Here is a 14,702-nt window from a genome sequence, read left to right as displayed (position 1 = left end):
TTCTGTATCTTTTTTGTTTGGACCTACATCTCGAATTTGACAACAATTGTCATCTCAACACTAAGATGTTTGATGAAAGAGACGCCTTTAATTCCAATATAATAAATTTCCCTTACCTGTGCAACAATATACCTTCATATCATGCATATGGTGTTTATATTTCACAATTGATTCGCTAAGCTAGAGCAGGTACTAACTACTCTGATTTCCATGAACACCATAAATATCTGTGTAACATACTTCTGAATCAGGAGTATGAGGAAATGCGTCTCAAAAGATCTCTTACCAAATATTTTTAAATATCAGTTCCTGGTTGAAAAATACTCAGTTTCCTCTATAATAATGAGTAATGATTGTTTTTTGTTAATTGTTCTTTGTGTTGATGTAACCGCTGATTTACCGATTATGACGCAATAGCATGCAAAATCAATTTTATCACGACTGATATATTCACGCTGCAATGGATGAGGGAGGTCTAGCGTGTAAAATCCTAGATTTGACCCACCACTTCGTTTGAAATGCTTGTACCATTTCAGGATCATTGTGGTACCAGCTGCTCCAGTGGTGTAATATCTATTTTGCCAGATTTATTTTTGACTTGAGTTGATTGTGGAGCTCACAGATTGTAGTAATTCTGTTGTTACCCTTATTTGCGAAATTGATACCAGTCATAAATACAAGTACATATTTATCGTTAAAAACATAGGTATTGGGACATTTTTAATCAAATTCGATCATTATAGCAAACCTGAAAAAAATAAGCAGTGTGGAAAAGCCTTCAATGTAACTTGGTTACGATCTAATGTATGTCACCAAAGTACGATTTTAAAAAGCGATATCTTATTGATAACTGCCAGATTTAATGTGAAATATCTTGGTTAATTGTATCTCCTGTACACTAATGTGGCTTTTGCACATAGATAATATTGTCATTTTGTAAAGAGCCATTTTAAAAATGTTGTTATGATTCCATTGGGAACGGAACTTCACATTATGTGTTAACTTTTAAAGGTCCAATAAACTTTGTCATAAAATTTGGCAAATCAAGAGAAAGTCATTCAGGACTGTTTAATTAAGTAACCTTACAATATAAACAGACTAGTTCATGATTAGTTTTTTTATTTGTTTTTCTTTCGAGCATGAGAACCTTGGTGGACACACTATTCTTTTGGAGGGCGATTTCAAATCGAGTATCTGAAAGAGAAAAAAATGCTGAATAAATATATATCAAGATATATTGAAGAGTATATTTTTGATTTTATGAAGTTTCATAACATTAAAAATATACTCAAGTACAAATAAAAAGGGTGAGTCTTCTGGGAGGGTAATATGGCAATCGGCAATAATAAGAAGCGACACACACCATCTAAAAACTACTAAGTATTCTATTAGTAACCTTGTCAATTTAATATTCTTAATTAGAAATTTTGGTTCATTTTTCTTACCTAAATTAATTCCAATTTTCTCAACAACAAAAATGGCTAAAGAAATTTATAGTATACGCAGTAGTCTATTAAAATCTCACATTGATAATGCAATTGTAGAAAAATTGCAATGGGCCTATCTTAACGGATTTCATTTAACAAATTCAAATTTCATTCGTGGGGCAGGAAAATCTTTAAGTCTGAGTTCAGTTGAAACTAGTATACCTAAAAAGATGTAACGTCACAAAAGCATATTCTATAATGACATGATATCTTACGGCTTATTTTACACGTACGAGTTTTTTGTTTTTTGTTTTTTTGTTTTTTTTTGTGAAATTGACCATAGGTGAGTACTAATTGTTGGGTCATAATCTTTTATGGCAACACCTGACAAATCACGATAATCGGACAGACAACACATACACAAAGCGATTCAAACGTCTAGTACCAAGATCCCTAAAACTCAGAGAGTGTTCACTATACCTGTATCCAGAAAATCATATTTTGTTTTAAATACTTCACTATCATGAAAAAAAAGAGAAACAAATAAATAAAATACAAGGAAGGAGAAATGAAACTGGAATTTATGAACGACAAAATATATACTAATTCAAGAAAAAAACACTATATAGATACCTTTCAAGTTGGTTGTGTCTTAAACCATATCTGCTGGAGTAGAAGCGATGCAACAGAAACGAATGCCACCTTATTGTGATGGATTGGTGATTTAGCTTGAAGGTGTTGCAGAAAATCAGGAACTTTGAATAGATGTACGATTCTATTTCGATTTGATTTGAATCGAGACAAGCATACCAATTTGAAATACAAAGCAATGAATACAAAAGGCAAAAACAAAAATATTAATACAAAAAACAACGGAATGTACCGTGTAAATTGACGAGATCAGGGAGGAGCTGTAAAACACTTGTAATTTTTGTAATTTTTTATATTGTGACTGTTGAAGTTAGTAAGCATACAACTAATTTTAAGTATGCAAACTTTTAATAACACATTTGAAAACTGGACATTGAACGATACAAGAAGACTACTTGACAACACATTTTCAAATAATTAACTTCTACATGTTACCACACTGTCTTTATTTAAGGTTTATTGTGAAATATTGATATCTTAATAATATAAATAAGATTAAAATTAAGGAATCTCCAAACAGTACATCAACGAATAGAGATTTTTCTCCGAGTTCGTTTAAGATTGTTCTTCCTCTACACTGCAATTATGGTAAATAGCATGTTTTGTCAAATGCCTGTTTGGTTAATTAAAACTTTAGACGGAAGAATTTTGTATTCAAATGACAAAGAAAAAAATAAATTTACTAAATTTATTTTGAATATTTACATTTTTAACAATGCTTTAACAGTTCAAATGCATGCCTAAAGATTATATAATGAAGAATCAATAGTAGATTATTATATAAAGCACATGAAAGTAGAAACAAAGATTTGGGGGAAATTAGTTATTATAAATTCATTGTTTCCTTTTTTTCTTCAAAACCGACTTAATGATCATAAATATTGAATTGTCGTGATTTTTTTTAGCTGAAGGGGGTTTTATTTTACCATGACAATAACAATATTTACAATCGTCAGTTCAAATGAGCAAAAAAAAAAAAAGAAATAACGCAAATGCATACGAAGTTTACGCAATTACTTTTTCAAATAAAATGACACTGAAGGAAATTTCAGCAAATAACTTTTAAATTCATTGCATTATACGAATTCGTCATAAGTTAACCCTCTTTGCATAAATATTAAAAGCAAATTTTGACATCCCATTAAGGAATATATTGTTATTTACAAATGAAAATATGTCGAAAATTGTTTCAGATGATAGTGACGTAGTTGATCATGTTGACTGCAAGCCAAATCCACATCCTAATGGGCCACATGCCAGCCTCTTTGGGGGAGACTTCGCATATGGAATCTGATTAAAAAGAAGAAAGAAAAGAAAAAATCAGGTAAGCTAACACTACTTTGTTCTAACCTATTTTATCACAATTGAAATCATTAAATAAAGATTAAAGCTTGGAATATGAACTAGATCCACAAATTTTAGTATTTCCAATTGCAAATTGTGAATTTATGAGTAATGTATTCCCATTACAAGCTTTTAGTAAGGAATTATAAAACATATAAATTCAATTTATAAGTGCTATTTTAAAATACATTATATTATGACATTAAATTTACTGTAAAATAATGCAATACTGTCTAAAAATACCACCTCTAACATTTCTTTAAATGGCTGATTTAGAAAACCACCAGCCATTTAAAGGTGATTATGACACATACTTGTTACACTATATGTGGAATGTTAATGGCGAAAATGCAATAAAAAACTACTAAAAATCCAAACGCAACTGAATGAGATTACAACTAGCAGGTACAAAACCTAAAACAATACAAAAAAATCTCAATCATAAACTGAAAAGGATTAAGGCATAAAACATTCCATTCATACCAAAATACATTGGCACTACCAATATGTTTACTGATTTTTAAAGAATTTTTTTTAATGTTAATTAGCAAGACTGTATGGACTTGATATCTAATATGTCTTAAATGTGATTCCTGTACATACACCCTTCCAAACTAAAAACATTTGAATAGGCAAGTTCCAATTGTTTGCTTTAAAAAAGTGTTTTCCAGAATTAGTCTTGTATTGTTGTTGCTCATTATTCACACTGTTGAATATGATAGAAGTTGTGATTCCGATGTAAGCTCATTTGCATAATATTTATGGAGTTGAAAGATCGGATACTCAGTTGGCAAATTGCCAATGACTTGTCAGCAGAAAACTCGATCGTGCCATTTTATTTTTTTTTTTTTTTTTTTGGTTTCAAAAAATCTTAAAACAGATAATTAAAATGTGGTAACAACATTAATATTAATTTCAAATTAAAACGAAAGTTGTTAAAGTACTTGTAATAGTACTGCGACAATTTGAATAATAAATAATAGATACTTATTAACGACTATAATCCCGCCTCAACCTATTTAGATATTTAGTATTTAAATGTTCTAAATGGCAAGCCGTCCTCATCAAAAGCATAGTAATAAAATACGAAAATATGACACACTCAAAGTTTTAATTCCGCACTCAAAATTTCTAATATTAATTTGAGTTTAAAAAAGATCCGTGCAAAATATTTTTTTATGTTATTCACGTCCATTTTTTTGTTAAAATTGTTCAAAAAATGGTTCCGGAAATTTTATGCTTTCCATATAAATAGCCCCTTTTCCAATTTATGTATGAAGAATTTTCAGGCATATGCAGAATAACGTAAGCCAGATATTGTCAGAATATTATTTTATTATTTATTTCCCGTTTATTTTCTGTAATACTTACGTTACTTATTTTGATTTACACTTAAAAAGACACAAAGCACTTTCAACTTAATTTGACTCTGCAAGTTAAATTTGTGACTATCAATGATAAATGTGTAAAGGTCGAAATTGCTGGACGAAAATGTGGAAATACCAAAGCCGGAAATACAGAACAAAACAGGGATTAAACATCCCTTGGAACGACAAAAAATCAACAGGCGAAGGATTTGAAAAATGAACACAGAACTAGTAGAACAACCACTATGTTGAATAAAAACTGAACTCCAGGGTTTCGGAAAGACGAAAGACTTGCAACCACAATGAGAAAATTTGACAGAAAATGAACAACAACGTTTCAATTAAAAAACAAAACATAATGACTGTGCGAAGGAGGTAATATTTTTTAAAGCATAACATGTTCTTATACGAGTTACTATTGAAAGTCTTCATTTGCTAACATTCAAAGAGGTAATATCCTAATTTTCACTACAGATCTTGTGTTCAGAACTAAAGTTAATTATACTACCAGTGTTTGCTTGTGTTGTTTTATTTAACGTGGAATTCATATCTGTTAACTTTTGGAACATTTCATGCGGGAGATTCTTCTCAATTGACGCTGATACTTTTCAACCAACTAAAAACCTCCAAAAATCTTTTATGCGGTAGATTCTAAGTTTGTCATTGATTTGTAGAAGTATCACCTCTAATGTGGGAGAGTTTACAGGTTTAGCAAATTATTGGCTGTCTCAATTATATATAGTACTTTTCTTTCGAATAAACAAAGTACATATGACATCAATGATCAAGGATACATGGATGTCATATGAACTTTGTTTATTCGAAAGAAAAGTACTTAAAGTGTTATTCACTATTACGCAATATCAGTAAGATAAGGTAGACTGATTCAAGCACTTTACCATATTTGCTATCTTTGGTGTGATGCAATAAATCTACTTTGGAAAAATAGGAATAACTGATCACAACCTTTTATTCAAAGAAGCCAATGATTACCACATCATAAATCGTTTCGTTTTCAATTTACACTATAACTAAGAACTATTTCTATAATAAAGATAACCATTTCTCGGTTCTTCATAAAAATTAAATTACATCATACTGATACGTCAACAGTAATATTTTCATATGTTTTCTAGTAATCGATAACTAATTTGGACCAATTCATAAATAGACTTATATAAATATATAACTGTCAAAACGATAAAGATTTATAGAAGCCGTTTTCTCTTTCTTGTTTATCTACTGTCGCGTTGTCATCTGACGAAGATTTGTATAATTACTGCGCACCTCATTGGTTGTCCAGAACGATAGTCCTTTCTGTATTCAGATCTGTATTTTATTAGAATCTCGTTCATTCATATCCCACTTAAATCAGCCAAATCAACCCAAGCAAGAACAATAACTCTTGCAAAGTGCCAATTTCATACAAAATCTTTATAATATTATCTCAAAGGTGCAACAACCAAATGAAGACTGTTTCCGAATAAGAAATTAAAGTAATTTCCGTTGGGTTTTGGCATGCATGAATCACCTACTGTCTTATTCTTATGAAGACTGCTACTTAAAAAGACAAATTAGGAACCGGTCATTATTTATCTCCAGGGGTGGTCCGGCAAAAAAGGAGGGGGTCCAAGGAAAAATAGCAGTACTTGAAGTAGGGGTTATGTATTTTTTGACTAATTAATGAGGGCGGGGGGGTCATAATTTTATTTAAAGAAAAATCATTTACACATGTACTTGTGCAATATCTAGAATTTTATACATAATGTATAATTCTAATGAATTTAAGTATTTAAGCAGTTTCTTATTTTTTTGTTTTTAAAGCATGCTTTGAAGAATAGATTGATTTATTTCAACAGCAGTAACATAATGTTGTGATGTCTTAAACATTAACATCCCCTAGATCTGGGAAACAAAATTTTACGGTAGCCTCTGAAGTAATCGCCATTAATATACTAGCAGCTGATTCCTTCATTCTCTTTCCTTTTCGGGTTTTAGCCTTTCTCCTATTTTCTTTCGTTCTTCTTGTTTTTGGGCAGTTTACGCTAAAAAATAGACCGCTTCGCAGCCTATTAAGCGTAAACTGCCCCATACCAGATTATATTGTATAACCTGTTCAAATACTGGAAACATTCCCTAAATAACTTGTGATTGTACTATATGTTTCCTATTCTGTTTTGAATAAATCAATACATACATTGAAATTTCATTTAAAAAAAATGCAGGGGGTTGACTTTTTTGGTACTTGAGAGAGGGGGGTTGAGAATTTTTCTGTGTTTGGAAAAGGGGGGTTCAATTATTTTTTTCCGGGATCATTTTTTAATTTGCCGGTCCACCCCTGGAGATAAATAATGGCCGGTCCCTTATATAAGTGCAATGAAATGAAATTATTAATAGTAGAAGTAACCAAAAAGCCTGATTATTAATGATCTATTAAAATTGTTTAATACATTTATATATGTAACAAAAAGTAATTCAAAAGAGTCTTCATATTTAGAAATTGTAGCATCATGGATGGATCCATTTTGGGGCTAAAAGACCCCGGCCTTTTTATGAAATACCATGGATTTCACTTCTTTGATTAATGTTGGATGCAGTCATTGTGCAAGATCTACAATACGTATTTACATTCAGACCTGATAAGTGATTTACATAAAATGTGCTAATGAGTAATCAAGGGAACCAAGGTTATAGCGGTAATCAAAAGAATGTAATCCAGGGACAAAGATCAGACATGGAAAACAGATATACACAGCAAAGAACATAAAGTAACTAAAATCATACATACAAAGTAATAAAAGTAAATGAGCAACTCGGCTAACATTTGCTAAAACATCCTACATACTGCTTTCAAAATAAAAACCTATACCTGCTAAACAACACATTTGGACAATCTTTCTTAAAAGACAACTTAATCGATTGCGTTCATAACGAATTCGCCCAAAGGTATTTAGAACCTCTTCAATACATAAATTGATTCCGAATTCTATTTGTGTTTTAATTTCACATGGGTTTTGTTGAAAGGGATTATCATAATTTCGTTATTAAGTTATTTAGATCGCCTTCAAATCAATTATCTACTGGCAGCAATATAGAAATATAGAAGGGCACTCCTCAAATATTTTCATCGTTTTAATTAGATATTTTCTATGAATAATTTCGTCAAAACTCATAGTTTAAGATATTACGAAAAGCCTATAAACCTATGTTTAATTTTAGCTTGTGAAATATTATGATTATTTTTCACTTGTGAAACTGGTTACTTTTTAACTAACGCTAACAACATTTGTTTAAGTAAAGATTGTTAATGACATCACTTCAATAGCCAAACACAAAACACACAGTGTGTTAACTTGGGTTAAGATAAAAAAAAAGAATTCTAAGCACATATCAGTCCGTATACTCTTGATGGAATAATAAACATGTTATATCCTAACACATCGTGAAATGGATAATGAAAAACGTTGTACTTATAGCATTGGCTTCAACAAGTGAAACCTTACTCAGAACGAGTGTTGAAGCGTATGTGATTAATTTAAAGGATAGCATTTTATGTACTTCTCCGTCTAAGAATCAGGCAAAATCTGTATAAGGTGTGACACATAAAGAAAAAGTCGAAAATTCATTGTGTAACTCGTATTTATACCTCACAATCTCCAGAAATAACCATCAAAGTGTTTGTAATGTATGCATTTTTTATATATTGATAGGTCAAATTTAGTGGAAATGCACCATGGCAGAATGGTGGGAAATTTTCCCCAACCTTTTTCCTATGTAAGCAGTCATATTTATATCATTGTATATTTATGTCAAAGATGCTTCAGGATAAATTTAGATAGCTTTCCGGTTGTTTCGAGATGTATTGAATATTTTTGAGGCGAAAAAGACAAAATTGTGTGCCACAAATTGCCTGATTCTTACACAGAATATTAATGTTATTTAAGTATCAATGAACGAATACAAAACAATAAATAAATAAAAATAAAGAGCAAAAATTAAACACAGGCACAACAATATAAGAAAGTGAGAACACTAAGGTCAATTTAATAATAAATGTTCACCGGATGTAAAAGACATGTTAGAATTCTTTGAAAAACGAAACGACAAAAAAAATACCTGTCACAGTTAGTCTTTAAAGACGCAACTCGGCATCATTTCGATATATTTTAAACTGATTAAAGAAGGGGCGGAATGTAGGTTTTTTTCCACTTAGATTGATAAAAAAATATTTTAAAAATATACACCTTAACTTTATGTCTTATTTTGCTTTAAATTTGTTCTGTTTTGTTTATTATGTAAAAATATCACATTCAGCGAGTTGTTCATTACTTTTGTTACAAAGTATGTATTCTTTATTGCGTGTTACTGTTTTTCATGTCTGGTGTTTGTCCCTGGATTACATTCTTTTGATTTTCACTTTTTTTTGGAATTTACTCTTGAATTTGGAATGTATTTTTGCAAGTGAAAACATTTTATACGTCACCAAAACCTTACACATGGAAATAGGCCTCAATGTCATTGAAACATATTGTACCGAATTAATTTGACTAAGTGATATAAGATTCAAGCAATTCGATATACTGATTACAAATACAAAATGCAGAGAAATGAAATTGTCTTATAAAAAAAGCGAGAAAAAATTGGTAAAGAATATTTTTACCTCCTGTGTGTCTCTGTTTTGTGTCCCAATGCCAAAAATTTTATTAATCAAATACTGTTCTCTTGACGAGAACGTTTTGTCACGTGGTTGTCCAATCTGAAACAGCAAAGTTATTATAGTGTCCATAGCATAAAACAAAATTATGGAATCTATACACAGTAGCAAGAATCTCATGAAGAACTGACGGTACTTTACTCAGTGCAAATGTACAAGTCATTCCGTTTTTCTAATTCACAGAAATTTATCACAAGTAAGAGACTTTTTTATTTAAGCACTAGGTTAGACTCGATCATATGTTGATAAAGTCTATAGAGCTGTTTACTATCACTAAACAAAAATAGATAATTGGTACAATATCTGGGGCACTGACCAGATACATCAGTAGGGTAAAAATCATCTTGATTTAGATAAAACAATATAGATTTGTCTTTTTTTCAAAGCAAGAATCCGGTTTCATAATAAAAAAAAATTGCTGTGTGAAAGTTGAAAAATTGTAATGAAAATTCATGAATACTCTATCGTGCGCATAATCTTTTCATAAAACTATAATAATAGCATGTGTAAAGTATGCAGTAGATAAATGAAAGATGTATAACGTAAGACGATCTATTGTCTTCGTTGAAATAATTTATAATATAGATTCTTTTTTAATAAATGAAGTCTAACTTGTTTCTGATTTTATATCAGTTTTTACATGTAATGCCAAACTCCTGGCAGATACTAATATAAAATGATAAAGTAATATAATTCCACGGTATACAACACAAATAAACATAATGATTAAAGGGAAACATGTCTTTGTTTTCTTCTTATATCTGTTGTCAAAGCAATAATTACGGCTTGTTCTTGAGAGACTTTTAACTTACCTAGTATGGATATTTGCTTTACCATCCATATTTGAAACTAAAAGTAAATTGCCGCTGATTTGTTTTCTTCAAATTAAAACTTTTAAAAAAAAATATTACATAGCAATATTTACAATATTGTTGAAATGCCTCTATTTGCAAAGTTGATAACATAGTAAAAACTTGTTTATCTTTAAGGTCATTTCGTTTAAAAGACAGTAAAATTTATGGTAAGAGGGGTTGAAGCGTTGTCAGAACTCGAAAGAAAGCACGGTAAAAAAAAGGCAAAGTACTTTAAATTTTAACTTACCAGCCAGTATCCAGAAATGTTTTGGAAACAATTTATCACCAACAAAATACAAACGAAGTGTCGAGCTGAACGGAACATCTTAAAGTGACGAATGTGCGAGTGTTGGACAACAAATACTTCCGAGTACACTTTAGACTAATAAAATAAAGGAAGCACCGTTTTCTAGTTCCTCTTTTATAACGAAGAGTCCCATGTGGGATTCGGAACCATAATTTGTTGACGAAAGAATATTGGGTTATTTAGTGCCTACGTTTGTGTCTGGCAATTTTGATGAGAAATTTTTGAACATATTTTTTTCATTATTCTTTTAAAAAGCGAAATTAACATTATGAATTTTTAAAATGTAATTTATAATTAGTTATTGTATATGGTAAACTTATCCATCCGAAAGGATTAAGGATAAGCTAAACATCCTATTGGAACCCCCTGGGACGAGGAGACGAATCAGAAAATTAGGCTTGGTAAGTGCTACTTGATGGTACATCTCGATCGGTCAATGCATCAATAGTCACAGAACTGTAAAAATGTCCAAATAACTCGTTTTATGCGAATTATTCTTTGCATAATTAACAAGTCTACAAATGACGCTCTTGATTGATGGATCAAATGGGATGCTAATAAAACACCTAAAATATATCAATAATTGATAATTTTGCATTAATGCAAAATGAAGTAGCAATATCAAAAATGGTAGAACGAAATTACGTGTCATGTTTTCCCGATAAATTCGTGTGAAAGTTTAAATCCATATGACTAACTGTTAATACAATTAGCTGATTAAATAAGATTGTTTGATATTTTGTACGTATCCTTAAATCAAAAGAATGATTTGTATCTCTGTTTACTCAATGTGCAGTCATAACCATCGGATGGCTCTTCATAGCCTTTTGAGTTGTCAGAGTTGACTCATATCTTATACATTCATATTTGGTTATCTCAATTAATGGAACCGATTAAACGAAACTGATACACTGGCCAGATACATCAGTAGGGTAAAAAGTAATTATTTCTCATCGACTATCAACGGTATATGGCTGAGGAAACCTTCCATAAAACGAAGTAATTTTGAGTTCTCTTTACAAAGAGAATACACACACCCCACAACTTTTGTTAAGGTCATTTTGTAGAATGTATTTAGGGAAATCAAGGGAATCAGGATTCGAAAGGTAATCAAAAGAATAAATACGAGGATAATAACTAAACAGGATAGACGTGCACACAATAAAGAACATGAAATAACACGTACAATGAGCAACCCAGACTGCACTAATAACTGGAAGCAGGGACCAGATGCACCGGTAGGTTAATTATCCTGGTAGTTTTGAGTTGAATATTAAAATAACATAACCTAGTTTAAAAAAAACAAAAAAAAACTTTATTGTGAGACGTTTGCATAAAGTGTAACATGTTCATGTTACTTCATTGGATTGAGATGTGAAAACTCCGTAGTAGAGACTGTATTGTCGATTTGTCAAAGTGGTTTGTCATAATATTTCCATTCGTTGAACTAGAAAGGGGGCATACCCGTGACCCATTTTTGCAAAGTACAATTTAAAAATGTACAGCATATTCACTTTTATCAGTAATTGAATGAATAACGATATTTTAAAATAATGTTTAAACTATAATGTTTTCTAAGATTTTTAGAAGTTTTACATAAAATGTATAACATAAAATTATTCCATTCCATAAGCGGTGCTAACATTATCAGAATATATTAGTCATACTTCAAGAAGCGATGGACATCCTTAACAAATTGTAACTGTCAATGGTAGAAATAGAAATAGGGATTGAAGGACCTGAATTAGATGCATCAACCTGAAATGATTGAAGGATAAATTTCAATGTTTGTATCATGAGATAAAGTCAGTATATAATTTTACGGTTTTGTCAACAATCAGGATAAACCGGATACTCCAAAATGGTAGTAATGATTTATATATATTTTCATGACGCGCTTTATATTGAAATACTGGAATATGATTAAGTTAATTTGGTATTTATTTAATTCCCTTTATGTATTAAAAATAAGTATACAAAAAAAAAAAGTTTGTTGCGCTTTTTAATTTTTATGTACATGGTTTTATGAGAGGAATGAACACTTTTCAATATCTCATTCAGGACAGAAAATAATAAAATGGCATAAAAAGTTCGACACAAAAGAACCTTAAAGTACACACAGAAAATACGAACTCATTCCGGCGTCTATTTTTGGAGAAGTGCTAAATATAAGAAAATAAGAATACTGGACATGGTGAATATGTCAAAGAGACGACAACCCCACCGGAATGAAAATGCATGTTAGAATGAAAAATGCATGTTAACTCTTGCACTTGCACAACTGATTGGCAATTTCAAAATTTGAATTGCTTTTCAACTTTTATATCAAATCTGGTATCCAGCTGAATTTGGAGACCGTAAAAGGACACTGATAAATTAGAAACTGACACCCCATGTCTGTCGGTGAGGTCATGGTGACGGCTGTATAATTTTTAACAAAATCTATGGACATTTTCCTGGATCGTTGTAGTTAATGTTTCAGTGATTGAACTCTCTCTAGGAATTTTGGGATTAAGCTGTTCAACAGAGCATTTTTGGATACTTTTGAATCCAACGGTTTAAAGTAAAATATGCTTTATAATTTAGTTCTATATTAGAGTATACTTTCTTCAACCCAGCTTGCAATTTGTATAATCTCCATTCTACGAATAGAGTGATTATTTCATTCAGGGCAGACTGGTAAGCATATGATATTAAAGCAAGTCTGGATTTTTGGGTTTGCCTTTGTCTTTGTAAATATACGATGAACCATACCTAATCAATGAGTCCCTGGTGTTATTGCTCGGTCTTAGATAAAGTTGAATAATTTTCAATCAATTGACATGCAATGTTCCATCGTGTAAATGGAAAATGAAGAGCCTGTTACTTTCTTTTGAATAGATGTAATGGGTATAAACTCTAATTAGAGGACTATATACACTATATACAAAAGTGAGTTTACAGGGTTTGATGGAGTTAAATATACCTTGATGATGCGTGGTCAACAGTTTTAGTTTTATTTTAGATGATATATGTTGTGTTGTAGTAAACAACCAATAGTTTTTCCTCATTCATCAATTCATGATAATATGATTTAAAGATTTAATTTTTTGTTTAAAATACAGTCATACATTACAGTGCTAAAATGACAAAGGATCGCAGTTGACAGTAATACATATTTTCAAAATTCTATTTCCTTATATATTTTTAAATATGTCAAACTTACATGAGCGGATGTTTGTAAGCATATACTCTTTTTCGGGAAGTATCAACGATGGTTTTACGATATACGTGTGTTTCGATCGATTGTTCGTTATTCATTGCATTCTTTCTATCTTAAAAAAAAACTCTAGATCTGTACAGCTATAGTATGTTTCCTTTTCTTTGTAATTAAGTACCAGCCAATATAAAGTTCAGACAGTGCCTATGGCACAAGTTATATTCATGGTGTAGGAAAACCTACCGAAAAAATGAAGTTTTGTCCGTCTTCAGATGCTATATTTTTAGATAACATTAGTCTTTTCTGTATTAAAATTTGCACATTGGAGAAAATAGTACATCCATCTGACACCAATATCAACCAAATCAAAGCAAGTCAAGAACGATAACTCTTGCAAAGTGCTAATTTCAAGTACAACATACATAACTTTTATCTCAAAAGCGCAACACCTGATTAAAAAAAGAGACTGTTTACGTAACTGAATGTAACTGAATCTGAGCAGTTGGTGGGGTTTTGACATGCATGAATCACATCAAGTCTGATAATGTGTCAGTTTCGTATATTTTGTTTTATCCGACTTCAGATTGGGTTTATGACGCACATGACGTATAGTAAACAGTATGCGTACACAAATTATATTTTAGCTAATTTTGAATGTTCGAATTTTAACACCAAGGAAGACAATGCTATCCAGGGACAAAGACCAGACATGGAAAACAGACACACACAAGAAAGAACATAAAATAACCAAAATAATAGATACAAAGTAACAAAAGTGAATGAACAACTCAGACTTTACTAAACACTGAGAGCATGGACCAGCTGCACCGGTAGGGTTA

At 30.9% G+C, this 14,702-nt stretch overlaps 1 long non-coding RNA gene across 2 annotated transcripts; it reads right to left on the bottom strand.

The window, feature by feature from the left end:
- Nucleotides 1-1,056: 1,056 nt before the first annotated feature.
- LOC148625009 (uncharacterized) lies at nt 1,057-10,869 on the bottom strand. Of its 2 annotated transcripts, none has more exons than XR_015919829.1 (3): nt 10,605-10,869; nt 9,450-9,545; nt 1,057-1,194 (listed from the first exon to the last, which is right to left on the bottom strand). It is a non-coding gene; the product is annotated as an uncharacterized LOC148625009 (long non-coding RNA). The 2 variants fall into 2 exon arrangements; XR_015919830.1 differs by lacking the exon at nt 1,057-1,194 and adding an exon at nt 2,753-3,368 and having other exon boundaries at nt 10,605-10,858.
- Between the last annotated feature and the right edge of the window lie 3,833 nt (nt 10,870-14,702).

Source organism: Perna viridis, chromosome 2 (genome assembly GCF_037379345.1).
Source record: "Perna viridis isolate PV_CMFRI_1.1 ecotype Kerala chromosome 2, ASM3737934v1, whole genome shotgun sequence".
NCBI lineage: Eukaryota > Metazoa > Mollusca > Bivalvia > Mytilida > Mytilidae > Perna > Perna viridis.
The sequence above is the reverse complement of the archived record's forward strand: the minus strand, read 5'-3'. Positions and strand labels throughout refer to the sequence as shown.